Source organism: Choloepus didactylus, chromosome 5 (genome assembly GCF_015220235.1).
Source record: "Choloepus didactylus isolate mChoDid1 chromosome 5, mChoDid1.pri, whole genome shotgun sequence".
Taxonomy (NCBI): Eukaryota; Metazoa; Chordata; class Mammalia; order Pilosa; family Megalonychidae; genus Choloepus; species Choloepus didactylus.
In genome coordinates, this window is record NC_051311.1 from 7,035,882 (window position 1) to 7,051,115 (window position 15,234).

General features: G+C 36.4%; 1 long non-coding RNA gene across 1 annotated transcript in view; it reads right to left on the minus strand.

The window, feature by feature from the left end:
* The window catches only part of LOC119534744, a 28,292-nt gene extending 22,309 nt beyond the window's left edge, over positions 1-5,983 (minus strand). Inside the window, exons 1-2 of the long non-coding RNA XR_005217115.1 lie at positions 5,924-5,983; positions 5,787-5,838 (exon numbers count right to left, since the gene is read on the minus strand). This is a non-coding gene — a long non-coding RNA (uncharacterized LOC119534744). The remainder of the gene's footprint in view (positions 1-5,786; positions 5,839-5,923) is intronic.
* Between the last annotated feature and the right edge of the window lie 9,251 nt (positions 5,984-15,234).

The following is a 15,234-nucleotide window of genomic DNA, read 5'->3' on the forward strand; positions in this document are numbered from 1 at the left end:
GCCCAACAAATTGAAAATCTCCTAAATTCCCATCAACAGGAGAATATCTACATATTCTAGTACATTCATACAATGGAATATACTATTCGGCAGGTAAAATAAATGAACTCAAGCTACATAAATTTCAAAAACATAATGTTTACAGGAAAGAATTGAAGATACATGCATTCTGCTATCATATAAATAACACCTGAAACATGCTAAATGATGTTATATAGTTTGTGTACGTATGCTTATATGTTTTAATAATACAAAATATGCAACACTGACAAAAACTGAAATTAGGGCAGTGATCACTTCTGAGCAGGGAGGGAGGAAAGAAAATGGTGTTTTGGAGGCTTCAACTCTGTCTTCATTGTTTTACTTCTTTTATGAATCAAGTATAGCAAAATCTAATAGAGCCAGGTGGTGTTTGACGTGTAATTCTCTGCATTTTCTGAGTATTTGGAATATTCTATACTAAAAATAAAACAATTTCTACATTAAATTTATCTGAAGAAATTAAGCCTCTCCTCAAATGCATTCTTGCCAAACTGAAAATAAAATTCATGAAGTTATTTCATAATGTTTTTGTTCTCTTTAGCTTGCATTCAGGTAGAACTTAATAATAGACAAGAACCTTCTTTCTATGACTAACTTTTATCTCTGTGACTGCTTCTTTTAAGATGAGGAAACTAGATTAAAGAATTTTCTCAGGGTCAGTGAACCAGCCAGGAGTATGATGGATGGAGGCAGGGCTGTGCTCCAGTGACATTTCTATTCACTGAAACTTACTAATTCCCACTTTTCTGACCTCAAAATTTCCCCCCTCAATTTCCAAACTAGGTGTTGCCCCAGTTCAAAGGAATATTATCAATATGGTGCCTTTCATATATGGAGATGTAATTTCTAATGCAGCTAAGGGTGCAGTTGAAGTATCCATGGATTTGCATGAACCCATGCACAATATCTTGTAACATTTCACATTTCTACAACAGAGCCACTCCTGAAATTAAAAAAATTAATTCCTGCACATCTGTGTGCTAATCAAACCCTTTCTCGGTATTTTGTTACTACCATAAAGGGAAACCTTTGAAAGCTGTTTATGATGCCTCTTAAGTAACCAACAGTATCACTTTGCAACCAGGCAGTTTGGAATGACATCAGTGAGTACAGGATCCAGGGAGTTTGCTGGACTTGAACCTGTGGTCTTCCCCTTAGCCCCGCTGCCAAGCAACTGAACTAACAGAACATACTAGAAAGCATCCTTGTCTCCTGCTGCGGAGAGCTCCACGCACTAAGGTTGGGCATAATAAGGAATGCACCTTGAGACATTTGTTAAAAGAAACATTGTCTAAATATACTTAAAAGCATCTCTAGACAGAGTCAGCAAAAGACAACAGAAGCTTATTTTCCTACTAAATTTTAATAATCTTGCAAATTCAAAGCAGTGATGTATTTCAAAGATTACCACTGTATTTTCAAGGCATAGGTTTCTTTTCATTTTCACTTTTCATATTCTTCAATCCCTATCTGACCTGTGAGCAGAGCTTCACTTAGACAAACTCTTATTTTCATGATTAATCCTCAACTCCAACTGGTGACCCTGATTCTTTTCTATGCCGTTGAGAATTGACCTTATTTGGAAGGATAAGCTAAAAGGCAGCCTGCTGATCTTAACAGGCTTTATTTTAACTTCTAATTTCCTAAACCCTAGGCCTCCAAAAGAAACTATATTTTGAATATACACATAAAGAGCAAAGAAAATTCTTAAGAAAAGGTAGCTGAGAATCAGCTCAAAAACAAGGATGGCACACACAAACTAGAAATATAACATTTGAATAATAAGCAATTGGTGAAAATTAGGGAAGTAGTAGAACAGTTGGTGGCAGTGACTTCATTAACATTATATTTAGTAAATCAGATTAGCTTTGTCCTTAACTCAATAATTTAGAGAGTAATTCCTTCTTCAAACATTTTTCATGGCTACTATTATATAACTTATGAATTTGAAAACCTTACCAAATTTTATTAATTATAGCTGACAGTCTAGAAACAATATATAACAACAAAGTTAACACTTATGGCTAAAATTTCTTTTTAATTCTTTTTCTCTTCCAAGTCTCGGTTTAACATATAATTTTAAAAATAATTTTTGTGTGTTTTTTTTTTAAATCAGGGGCATCCGAACTCCACCTTCAACTGATATTTATTTTATAAATTCGAGAATACACTTAGCAAAAAAATACTTTTCAGGTTCAAAGTTTAAATGGGTGAAAAGAAATGTTTTAAACGTGCTCTAACAGGGCGATAAATATCCAACAGAGTATTTTAAACATTAATATTCTACTATTCTTTAAAAGCCTTTAAAATTACCTTTTCCACATTTCCTGTGTCTCAGAGTTTCAGAGCATTATCAAAACAATGTAATCAACGTTCAAATTTGGGTTTCTCCCATGTTGCAGATATTTGTGTTTGAGCTTTCTCTTACCGACAAGTCACTTAAAGAGTCACTGTTACTTGGAGGATTTATCTGTGAGATTCGTGTCTTTGGGGCTCATTAAGAACCTTTCCAAAGGTTACAATGTCAGCAGCAGCTAATTACTGGACTGTGAGAAAGGTCTTCTTGAGTACATAAAATCCGTGGCAGTACACAGTACACAATGGACAGCTCAGATCCCAAATTTTATCACTGGGAAGCAGCAAACAAATTAATAATGTTACCTGGGATCTCTTGGGATAATTACTACCATGTGAAAAACGGCTTTGAAATTTTGCAGATAGCATTGCACCCCAGTTTTTATTCCATTATAGTAACAAGGATTTAGTCATCACTTAAACTTCCTATGTTACATGAATGACTCTGTTGCTTTCTTTAGAATTTTTTTGTTTAAAACTTGTGACATAACAGAAAATGATCTTCAACCTGCTTAAGAAAAATATCACCAGAGGCAGCATCACTTTAAATTTTATTTTATATTTAATTTTGCTATTTTCAAAATATCTGATGTATATTTTGATTCTAATGCTGGATTTTATTCTTACTTATGTCTGGTAGAAATCAGTTATTGAAAAAATAAAGGAGAGACTAGTTCTTTCAAATCACTAACAAATTGCCTAGGACAGTGTTCTAGCATGGCAGGTTATGACATGGGTTCACTGGACTTTCGTTTAGGGACCGCACGGGCTTATTCTGTGGTCGGAGCCAGGGAGAGGGTAAGGGGAGGGTTACATAGGCTATGGGGTAGGCATTGGGGCAGCACATTTTATCTCCATAGCAGTCGGCAGCAGAGGGGACGCAGGGAGTGTTTGGAGGTTTCAACCAAAACCCATCCGCCTTCAAAGTCACTCTCTAGAACCTGGGTGTTTGCTGTTGCCTGCAGGTGAAGACGGGGCAGCACCTTGCCTTGCAGAGCCATGAAGCAAGCTGCAGAAGGACACCGGGGTTTCAATGCGGCAGCTCCTCGGCTTTGCAGCTCACTAAACCTCATCTGTACTATAGGGAAAGCAAGGGCACCTACTGCAGAGGGTTTTTGTGAAGATTGGAGTTAAAACTAGAAAAGCCTTTACAATAGAACCTGCACCTCATGAGCACCCACTAACTGCTATGTATTAATGATTTTGGAAAATATTTTGTGATGTGAAAGTATAACCTAAGAAGCTCAATCTATTTTGCAACATTGAGGATGCTCTAACAGGGAGATAAATATTCAACAGAGTATTTTAAACATTAATATTCTATGTAAATGTTTGTAAAACTGAAACTCATTATAATAATGACTTTAAAGAGTTCAATTTGGGTCTGCTAGAGAAAGTAATAAATATTTGCCTACAAATCAGGTATGTTAGTGCTTTAAAACACTAATAATATGTTAAATAATCTCCTTCTGTAGTACCGGCTTGTTCAGTAAAAAGATGGTTTGGCTCTTTGAACATCTAGTGTGAATACAATCCACTGGCCTTTATGTTAAAACCAGGCTTTTCAATGAGAGCATTAATTTACTCCCCAGATTAGTGAATTAGTAATTTGGCTTTCTTTCTGGCAATTACTTATTTGATTTTATGCATTAAAAATAGGAAGCTTGGATTAACTGGAACCTAATCAACTAGAAACTTTTGTTAATTGGGTTATTTCCCCACAGTGTCCTAGAGGTGAGAACATGACCTGTCAGAGCTGGTGTCAGAGGCTGAGCGGAAAGGGCCCTGTGTCTCGGAGTGGACTTGCCACCTACACTGCCCCACAAAGCAGATTCATGTTCAGAATAATGTCCTGCCACACACTGCAAAGTGATGGAGCATTGAAAAGCATTTATGCTCAATTATATCAGTAAGGCAAGAAAGTGTAGAAATGAAGTCTAGGAGGATTCCAGCAGAAGCGATGGAGATAACTGTACATTTTGCAGTTTTCAGGGCTGAGGGAGGGAGTGGCAGTGCTTTCTGCCGGCTGGGGCAGCCTCATCTGCCGAGGGGCCACCAAGATTCATTTGTCCTACTTCAAGTGGGCCCCTGGGAGTGGTCTCCTCGGATGGGGAAAGCCAGCTGTGTAGTTGCAAAGTCTCAACTGAATTTGGGGTGGTAGTGGAATGCAACGGTTAATTGAGTTTCCTAATTAAAATTTCAGGACAAGCACAGACTCCAAATTCATCAATCCACATTTTTTATGATAAATCATGAGGGTCTCTCTTTTCCAAGTACATTAAGATGTTTTAGAAATAACATTCCTACATGGGTTGAATTTCCAACCACTCAACAAATTTAATTAGTTATTTTGCTACCAGTACCTGTTGAAGTTTTCTTCTTTCTAGACTACTAAATGCATGTGAGAGTCCAGTCTTGGCACTAATGTCACCTAAAAGCCAGTCTGAGGGGTGGCTCCATGGTGGCTGAAAGCCTCCTTTGGAGCAGAGCAGGTGCCCTTGAACAGATTCTACTTTAGATCTCAGCACCACAGGACAGGCTTGTCCATTGCATGGAGGTCCAAGAAGAGAGAGGTTCCTCTCTGCTGAAACTCAGTCTAGCCTTCAAAGAGCAGAGGATTTAAAAATGAGGAGCTCAGGAGTTAAACTCATACCATACATCTCTTCCTTACATGAAGATTTATTATAAAACATGCTTATTAGTTAACACTGCCAGACATAAAACAACAGTGTATTGAAACCTTTTGGCGTCATCAATAAAAATAATTCAAATGAATAGTAATGTATTTTGTTAACCCAATCTGCTTATAAGATATAAATAATGGATGGTTTTAATTTCACCTAATCACACTGCCCCTCAACACTCTCAGCCAGATACTTAAATATAGACACTTAAGGAAAGAGGAGAAAAGTTGGCTCCTTATTTTGGTTTCCAAGTTTAGAGAAAAGGAATTATGGTTGTTCCATATGGACAAAAGTTACTTCCAGTTAGAAAAGAGTCCAATCTGAAGCCCTGAAAGGACTGATGGGAGATAAAGTAGGCTGGAATTAGTCATAGTTTTCATCTAATTACTAAATTGGAAAAATATGCATTTAACAGAAGCTCCAGGTTTTTGGCAGTTTAACAAAAAAGAAAGCGGATTTCAGCTGGAACAGTTTCTAGTTTTGTAGAATGACAATCTGTTTTCATTTAGCAGAGATTGACAGTCAGAGATACATATTAGCATTCTTTTACTCAGTCTATCTTTGTATTAGTTTTATAAATTGGCTGAAAAAGTCACGTGTTCACCCAGAACACCATATACATCGAGGTAACAAAGAAAAGCAAAGTTGGTCCAGATTAACTACCTACTCTGTGTGTGAGCCTCTTTTCCAACAATAGATTCTCACCTTTTGACGAAGGTTCGAAGGATAGCTGGACACTGTCTATGTACTTCTCCGTCTGTAGGTAAAACAGAAGGTTTCATTACTAAGGTTCAATAATGCCAACTGAGTAAACGTTTAATAGAAAACAAAACGCTACCTACCAGAGATAGTGAATGCCTGTCGTTTCCAGAAGATGAGGCATTTAACAGGTTAACTTTAGACTGCACAAATAAGGGTTTTACTTTCTGGAACACACAAAAAGAATGTAGTGTGTTATCAAGGGGAGAGAACTGTAAAATCATATTGATGTAAAATGTTTTTCCACCCTCACTTAACTGAGATATAAAATTACGCTTCTAATGTGTCTGCTCAAATACAGCTGGGATCATCCTTTCCTCCAAACCAATGGAACAGATTCCCTTATTCAGACTGCTTTGAAAGAACCTTCTAGAAACATGTTTTCCTCAGTTTCCCTAAGCCTACTTCCTTCTGATCACTCCTCCCACATTTCAGAATTACTGCTTCTAACCACGGGGTTGTCCCACACCTCCTGGCTGTTGGGAGCCACAGACGTGGGGGGCCGTGGACCCAGCATCTGAAACACCTCTTCTGGGAGATCAGAGGCAGCAGCCCACAGGCCGGACTGTCACCAACACCGTGTGCTATGAAGTAAACAACATTAAAAAGGTACAGAGGAAAAGGACCAAAGACAGACTATGCATGTTTATCCAAAAGAGGTCTGAGATGCATGGATGTATTCTGGGAATTTACGTGAATTTATGACCCTTCAAAGCTTCTCTCTCAGTGCGCAAGTAATGTGTACATGCATGCACGCTTTCTGTCCCACAGTCCACTCCCTTCTCCTCCCCCCACAAAAGAAACGATTTAAATATTTTATATGTAGTTTGTATTTGAATTTGTTCCTACGAAAATGTATTTGGGAGCATGCGTTTTAATTTATGATAAGTGTAAAATGTAATATCTTATTTCATTGATTCTAAGACATTACCTTCTGATTTCTTTAACTTCCCTGAAATCGGCATGTGTCTTCCAATAGATGGTGTGTCACCATTTAATTGGCAGCACTTTTTCTCTTTTAGGGACTCATAAAATCTTGAACCAGGTAAGCGCATCTTAGTTTCAAAGATGAAACAATGTATCCTGTGTGCTCCCTACTTCTTTCACTAAGTACTACATTTTTAAGATCCATCCATCTTGCTATGTGTACCTAAAATCTACTCTTGTTAAGTGCTGCCTAGTACTCCAGGAAAGCACCTGCCCCATTTGCCTGTCTCCCCTCCCAAGTTGGTCTAAGACCCCATCTTCTCTCATCTGCATCACTGCAGTAGCTTCCTACCCTTTGCCTCGTCCCCTTCCCGTAGCTGGCCCTTTAAAATATTAAATGAGATGGTGTTACCCTTCAGTTGAAAACAATGTTTGTTGTGTATGGGTATGGGGAATAAGCTATTGTCTGGAAAGGGAAATGAGAGAACTTTCAGGGATGATGGAAACGTTCAGTACACTTAAAGATTTTTGCATTTTACTGTATGTAAAATATACTTCAAAAGTAACAAAATAGGACAATAAACCTGCTTACAAGTCGACCAGTCCCTGACCTGATGGAATCAGTCTATAAAGGGAGGGGCCATAGTTGCCTGTTCTCTGTTCTATTCCCATTACATAGTGTGGTGCTTGGTAGATATTCAGACTCAACCAACGTTTGTGGAGTGGATGAATAGTGAGTGAAGAAGCAAGGGACACTGTTGATGTACCCAAGGGTCACTGGCTCATCACTCTCTTTCCCTCCCTGAGGGTTCTCCCTATTTTTCTTAAATATTTGCTCTTTACTCTGATGTGTGTCTCAGTTGCTGGTGTATTGTGTGGATGAGGAGAGAAGGAATCTTGCGTTTTGAACCCCAGGCAAGTCTTGACCAGCCTGTCTCTGCAGGAAGGGAGACTGCATCTGAGAGCATGGCCAAGTTTCTTCTCAAAGAAAAGAATGGGCCACCAGTGGACTTGGACCAGCTTTATTTTGGGAATTTAAAAATGTGCTCCATAAAGCCTGGGCAACTCAAATTTGGACCAGAAAATTCTACCAGACAATAATCACCTAGAAGAAGCCTGATTTTGAGTAGCATGACATTCTCACATGCCTTCCAAAGTTTTATTTGTCCAACTGACTAAATATCTGAAAATGAGGATTACTCCAGCTTAAATTGTAACCTTCCTGTGAGATGAGGAGAAATCAAGACTGGAAGAAACAGACTATATATATTTTTATCTATGTAGAACAGTTTTAGAACATTTCAGGGGCATCAAGTACTAAAATATTCAAAGTCATCAAGCTTTAGATTACTATATACATGTAGTTAAAAATAGAATTAATTTAACATTATCTTGCCAATGTCCTTCAATTCTTTGATGTCTTACAGTCAGCCATTCAATTTTAGGAAATTGTCTTAAAATAAAATGTTGACAAAAGTTTAAAAAAAAGAAAGAAAATGACTCTAAGTCATAAGCAACTTGAAGCAAAAGTCATAGTTTGTATTTTCATAGTCCATCCCTCAAACCTGACTTGTCCCAAGAGCACTTAACATAGTACAGAGGCTCAGCAGAGTTCACCACTTGTAGATTTACTTATTAATTGAAGTTTACTGCATATATTTCTATGCTAAGCATCACTTAACTTTACAAGTAGAAACTTCCAATGAAAGCAGTAAGTCAAACAGGTTCAAAAATAGTCAGTTCCTCAAGAAGCTAAGTATAAAATTACCATATGACCCAGCAATCCCATTTCTATGCATATAACCAAAGAATTGAGAGCAGGGCCTTGAACAGATATTTGCACACCTATGTTCAGAGCGGTCTTATTCACAATTGGCAAAATATAGAAGCAATCCAAGCGTCCGTCAGCAGATGAATGGATAACAAAGTGTGATATATACCTACAATGGAATATTATTCTGTCATAAAAAGGAGTGAAGCTCTGATACATGTGACAACATGGATGAACCTTCAGTTAATGCTCAGTTGGCACAGAATTCCTGTTTGGGTTGATGGAAAAGTTTTAGTAATGGCTGGTGGTGATGGTAGCACAACATTGTGACTGTAATTAACAGCACTTATTATAAATTTGGAAATTTTAGGTTGTATATATGTTACTAGAATAAAAAACAATTAATCCATGGACAATAGTCTATTATGGAATTGGGTTTTGTATGCAAGTGACAGCTAGTTTTCATGCTTTTGAAGGCCCGGACTAGGGACACATCTTCTTACCTCCTTTTCCCTCTGGAAGTGACTGGATCCTTGGACATGGAGCTTTGACTCTCCCAGCCTTCCACTCACACCCACAGAAAGGCAGACTGACTGATATGCCCCAGCCCAAGGGAGTCACCCCTCCTCCGAAATTCTCACTTGCCTCTTTTGTGGCTCACCCCAATGCAATGTAATTATTTGTTCACACGTCTTTATCTCCCCACAGACTGACCTGTCTGGCTTTGAGGACCCTGTCCCATGCCCTCAGCATCTAGCAGAGTGAGCGCCGTGTTCTATCTCCAGAGCCTGTTATGACAGAGGCTCAATTGATGTCAAATGAGATTGGAAAGACATGGACAAGCAGTCAAAGAGACTAAGCGTCTCAGCACTACCTGCACTTACAGAATAATTGAAGGACGTGTCGGTGAGCACTGCAAACTGGCGGAACAGCGTGTGCCTGGTGAACATCTCATCCTTAAGGGCGTGAAAGCTGAAATGAAACAGTGAAGTTAAAATGCATTAAAGCATAGGTTAGAGCAAATAAGTATTATATTATTATGGTTAGGAACTTCAGTGTAAGAGAAAAAGACAAAAGTAAAAACGTAAAAACATTGGTATGAATTTGTGACATCTTTTGTTCCTTTTAAAAAATACGTATTTTACAGCTCTGAAATTTTCCAGAAGTAGTGGTAATGTCGTAGCAAGGAGCACCTGAGGGGCCCAGGCTGTGGTCTAAAAAACATCTCGAAATCACTAAAATGAACCAGGCCATTTTTCAGAAATGAGTGTTTGTAGAACTAGGCAAGAAATTTTGGACATTTTCTTTATCAAAAATCAAGGGAGCCATCAAAGATTAATGAGTTCATGTCAAAAGAAAACAGGAGTGAACTTGAAAGGAAACCTGACTTAAAATTGGAGAAACTGAGCATTGAAATAAGTAATATTGTAAAGTATTGAAACACAACAAATATATTAAAAATCCATGAGTTTATGATGTTACCAAATAATCCTTATTGGTCACCACTGGAAGTTGCTTAGGCACTAAGTCATAGCTCTGAAAGTTGATAAATCAAGGGGAAGAACCAAACATTTATCCTGCCTTTCCTGTGTGGAATATAGTAGAGAACAACCACAGAATCAATGAGGGGGAGTCCTTTACAGACAAATTCTGGCTGATAAACACAGAATGAAGAGTAGAAGTTAAAATTACCATTTTACAACCCTTAGGTCAAATAATGAATCTAGACACTAGTCCTCAATGGATGATAACATCAGCAGGTGAAAAGATGGAGAATATTGAAATTAATGGACACATCAGGCCAACGTTGTTGAGTCTGCTCATCAGTCTCACAATCACTCAGAAGAGGACAATCACACATCATTTTGTGGAAAGTAAATTTCTACCTTTTTTTGAAAAGTAAGTTGGCTAAAGTGTTAATTTCCATGTTATATATGTGGCTGTTGGACAACTTTCTAAAATAACAGCAAAGGAATAAAAAATAGTGTTAAACTGCAAGACAAAGGGGACAAGAGAAGAGTTAACAGACAACAAGAAATATGACAAATTTTTGAAAGATGAAAAGGAGATGTCTGTTTCCTACTTCTGCAGGGTGGCCCACTAGATGCCATGGAAAACAACTAAAAATGCATTTAAAAAAAAAAAGACTTTTTAAAGCCATTATTTAACTAGCAAGAAAATATGAAAATACCAAAGGCTTAGAAGAGAGTTGAAAACAATAATTCCTAGAGGGAGGTGACCACATAAGCTAGCTTTTGTCCCAGAGTCATCTTTAGAAGCCCAGTGACTCTGGATTTCCTTCTTTGATGGACAAACAGGGTTCAGAAGACAGGAGGCTAAGCCAAGGGTAAGCCCAAGGTAGAGAATCCAAAAGCAGACAGTTATCAAAAGCTGGAATCAAAATGGTTATATTTCCAGTCTCAGAATCCACCAGAAATGCACATCATGTAGAAGAGAACAGCAAAAAGACTTAACAGTTTCATCCTGGGCACTAGATAAGGGAATAGCCCTCTCCTGAGAATTTGTGACCATTGTCCAGTTTCACATGGGTTAATGACCCAAATTCACAACACCTGAATATTATGAAAAACCTCAAGCCAGATTCAGCTTATAGAAATGGTAGATTTTCTGAGGAAAAGGAAAAAAAAAAAAAAACTGGACAAAGTATTTTAAAAATCTGTTTAAAGGAAATAAAGAAAAAGACAATGATGAATTACTAGGCCAGGATTTAAGGAGGATAGACAGAAGATCTGGGAGAAGAGCTCACTCCCTCCCAGCGAATTTGTCAACTTTAAGGAGAGGCTGAAAAGTTGAGCAGCACTTCTAAAGACTCATGGACTAGGAGAAGGGAGATTGAGTCCAGAGCTGTCCTGGAGAGCCACCCCTTGCTTTGGCTGCAGTTTGTGATTAATGGTGACTGGCAGAAGCAAAAGTAAATCATCTTTGGAGAAGCTGAAATATAAGCATTATCCAACACCTTAAATTATCTCTACAGTTATGCAAAAACAAAATCTGGCATAGAATAAAATGACCAGGCATACAAGGAGACAAAACAACATGAACAAAAGCCATGAGAAACAATAGATACCAGAAAAGGCCCAAAGGACTTCCTGATATTGGAGTTAGCAGATGCAGAAATGAAACGTATCCACATTTCCACAAAAGACAGGCACAAGAATGACCACAGCAATCTTACAACTTCAAATTGGAACAATCCAAAATGCCGATCAAAATTAGAGTGAATAAATAAATCATGCTATATTCATGCAACAGATTATTATGCAGCAACATGCAACAACATGGATAAATCTCACAAAATAATGAAGAGTGAAATAAATCCAAATATCTATAAGAATACTTAATGTACTACTCCTGTCATATAAATTTCAAAAAGCAGGCACAATTAAAATAATGTTTTGGGAGGCATCCTTACCTGATGAAACTATTTTTAAAAGCAAATTAATACTATAAAAATCAGACCTTTGGTGAGAAAAGGAGGGGAGTGATGAAAAAGGAACCTTTGGGGAGGGTGTCTTATGGATATGGAGAACGTTTTCTTTATTGACTTGGATGGCTGCTACTATATGTTTGCTTTGTGATAATTCATTGAGATATACATTTTTGTTTTCTGCCCTTTATTGTAAGTGTGTTTTATTTCTTAAAAGAAAAGTTCACAAATCTTGGTATATATAATTTTTAAAACCTCAACATGAGATTTTATTTTTAAAAAGTTCTCAGTGGGTAGATTTCATCATTCCCCTAGACACTGGGAGAAGTTAATATTGTTGAAAGATTATACCTTCAACCAAAGCCTCAGAAAATTTCTTCAGATAAAATTCTAAAGAACATTATCTTATAGTTTAAAAAAAAAATCACATACACATGAAAACAAACCACCAAGAGTGAGTGCTAGAAGAAACAACAGACAGAAGAATGAAACCCACAAGGACTTTAGATATTGAAATCATCAGTAAGGATTATAAAGTAACTATGAGAAATAAAAGAGGGGTTTACAAATTTGAGTAAGAACTAAGTGACTATAAAGAAGAATGAAAATAGTTGAAGAAGAACAAAATAAGACTTCTTAAAGTGAAAAATATATCTAAAACTAAAAACTCAATGGATATTTTAAGTTGAAGTTTAGATCTAGATGCAGAGAGGATCAGTGAGTTATAATATAGATCTGAAAAAGTTATCCAGAGTGCAAGAGGTACAGAAAGAGGGGAGGGAGGGAGAGCCAGGGAGGGAGGGAGGGAGGGGGAGACAGACAGACAGAGAGAGAGAGAGAGAGAGAAATAATATATGAAAGATGATTTGAGAGACAAGGAAGACTATAGCTATAAGTTCTACCACATGTCAATGTGGATTTGGAGATGTTCAGAAAACAGAAAATAGGGAGAAGCAGTATTAAAATAGATAATGGCTAAGAATTTTCCAGAATTAATGAAACCACCAATCCTCAGATTCAGGAATGTGAAAGAAGCAAATGAAGGATAAATAAAAATAAATTCCTTCCTAGTGACATTGCCCAGAATTTTTTTGAAACCCTAAATATAAACAGAAGATGTTTAAAAGTAGTCAGAGCAAGAAAAGGGAAAATAACAAGTGTTGGCAAGGATGTGGACAGAATGGAACCCTAATATATTACTAGTGGAAATGTAAAATGGTGCAGCTACTTTGGAAAACAGTTTGGCAGTTCATCAAAAAGTTAAGCATAGAATAAACATTTCTATTTTACTCCTAGGGACATATCCAAGAGACCTGAAAGCAGGTGTTCACACAAAAGCTTATACACAAATGTTCATATAAGCATTAGTCATAATATCCAAAAAATGGAAACAATACAAATGTTCAGTAATTGAAGAATGGATTAACAAAATTTCGTATATCCATACAATGGAATATTATTTGGCAATAAAGAGGAACGAAGTTCTGATACTATGTTAAAACCTTAAATACATTATGTCAAGGGAAAGAAGTTAGTCACAGAGGACCACATATTGTATGATTCAATTTACATGAAATGTCAAGAATAGGCAAATCCACTGAGACAAAAAGCAGGCCAGTGTTTGCCAAGGCTGAGGGCAAGGGGAGATTGCATGCCAGATTTCTTTTGGGAGTGACTGAAATGTTCTGGAATTGAGTAATGATGATGGTTGTACAACCTTGTGACTATACTAAAAACTAAACTGTCTAGTTTAAAATGGTGAATTTTATATGTGAATGATTTTTCTTAAAAAACCAATAAGAGAAAATAAATACAAATCAATGACATTTAGTCGCGAGCTCACTTCTCAATGTCAAAAAAAGGAAGTGAAGCCAAAAGGCATTGGAATATTAGCTTCAAGGACCTGAGAAGAAACACTCATCAACCAGAGTAGTCAGCCTCAAATTATCAATCCAGCAAAGCAATCATGCAAGTATGAGGATGAAATTAAGACATTTTAAGAACAAAAGAAATCTAATGGTAAAGAAAGGAGCAAATATTTGGTAAATCTAAATAATAATTCACTATATATGACAACAATAATATTTTCTAACTTCTAATATTGAAAAAGCAGAACTAAAATATTGGAAAATAATGGCATATAAGTCAGGATGGGGTGATACGAGTTAAAGTGTTTTTAGGTTACTATATAGTTTGGAAGGAGGAGAAAGATACTAATTAAATTTAGACTTTCAATAAATTATGTATTTGACTTAAAAAGTTTAGAGAAAACATTTTAAAAATCTCAGAAATATCTCAAAAGTAGAAGGTATAAGTTAGAAGCCATTAGAAGAGAGATAGTGAGTGAGAAAAAATGATCAAAGAATACAAATAAAAACACAAAAAGTGTAAAAAGAATCAGAGAAATGATGAGGAAAATAGAGATCAATAAAATAGTAAAATTAAACCAAATCTATTAGTAATTGGAATAAACATAAATGGGTTAAATCTATACTGTTCAATATGGTAGCCACTAATCACAAGTGGTTAGATTTAAATACATTACAATAAAATAAAAAAAAAAAACAGTCCTCAGTTGCACTAATCACATTTTAAGTATAAAATACCCATGTGTGTCTAGCTTTCTGAATGGCACAGATATAGAATACTTCCATCATCACAGAAAGTTCTATTGGGAAGGACTGAACTAAATTACATAAAGGATGAAGACTGTCAGAAGGACTTAAGTATATAATTCAGCTATAACCTATCTGAAAGATATAGAACTGAAATATGAGATGCAGAAAGATTGAAAATAAGTGGATGTATTAAAAAACAAGCAACAGACAAAGGTACCCAGTGTTCTTTTTTACTTCAACTGCTCTTTTTCACTCTAATTATTATTCTTGTTATTTTTGTGTGTGTGCTAATGAAGGTGTCAGGGATTGATTTAGGTGATGAATGTACAACTATGTAATGGTACTGTAAACAATCGAAAGTATGATTTGTTTTGTATGACTGCATGGTATGTGAATATATCTCAATAAGATGAAGATAAAAAATAAAAAAAAAAACAAGCAAATACTGACAACAGCAAGACTACAGTAGCTACAAATGACTTTGAGTCAGAAAACATTACTAGAGATGAAACCCATTTTATAAAAGTTTCAATTAACAAGGATGGTATAACAAATCTAAACTTGAAAGGATCTAATTTACATTGTCTCAAGAATAGAAACTAAAATTTGAAAAAAAGGGTAATTTTCTTT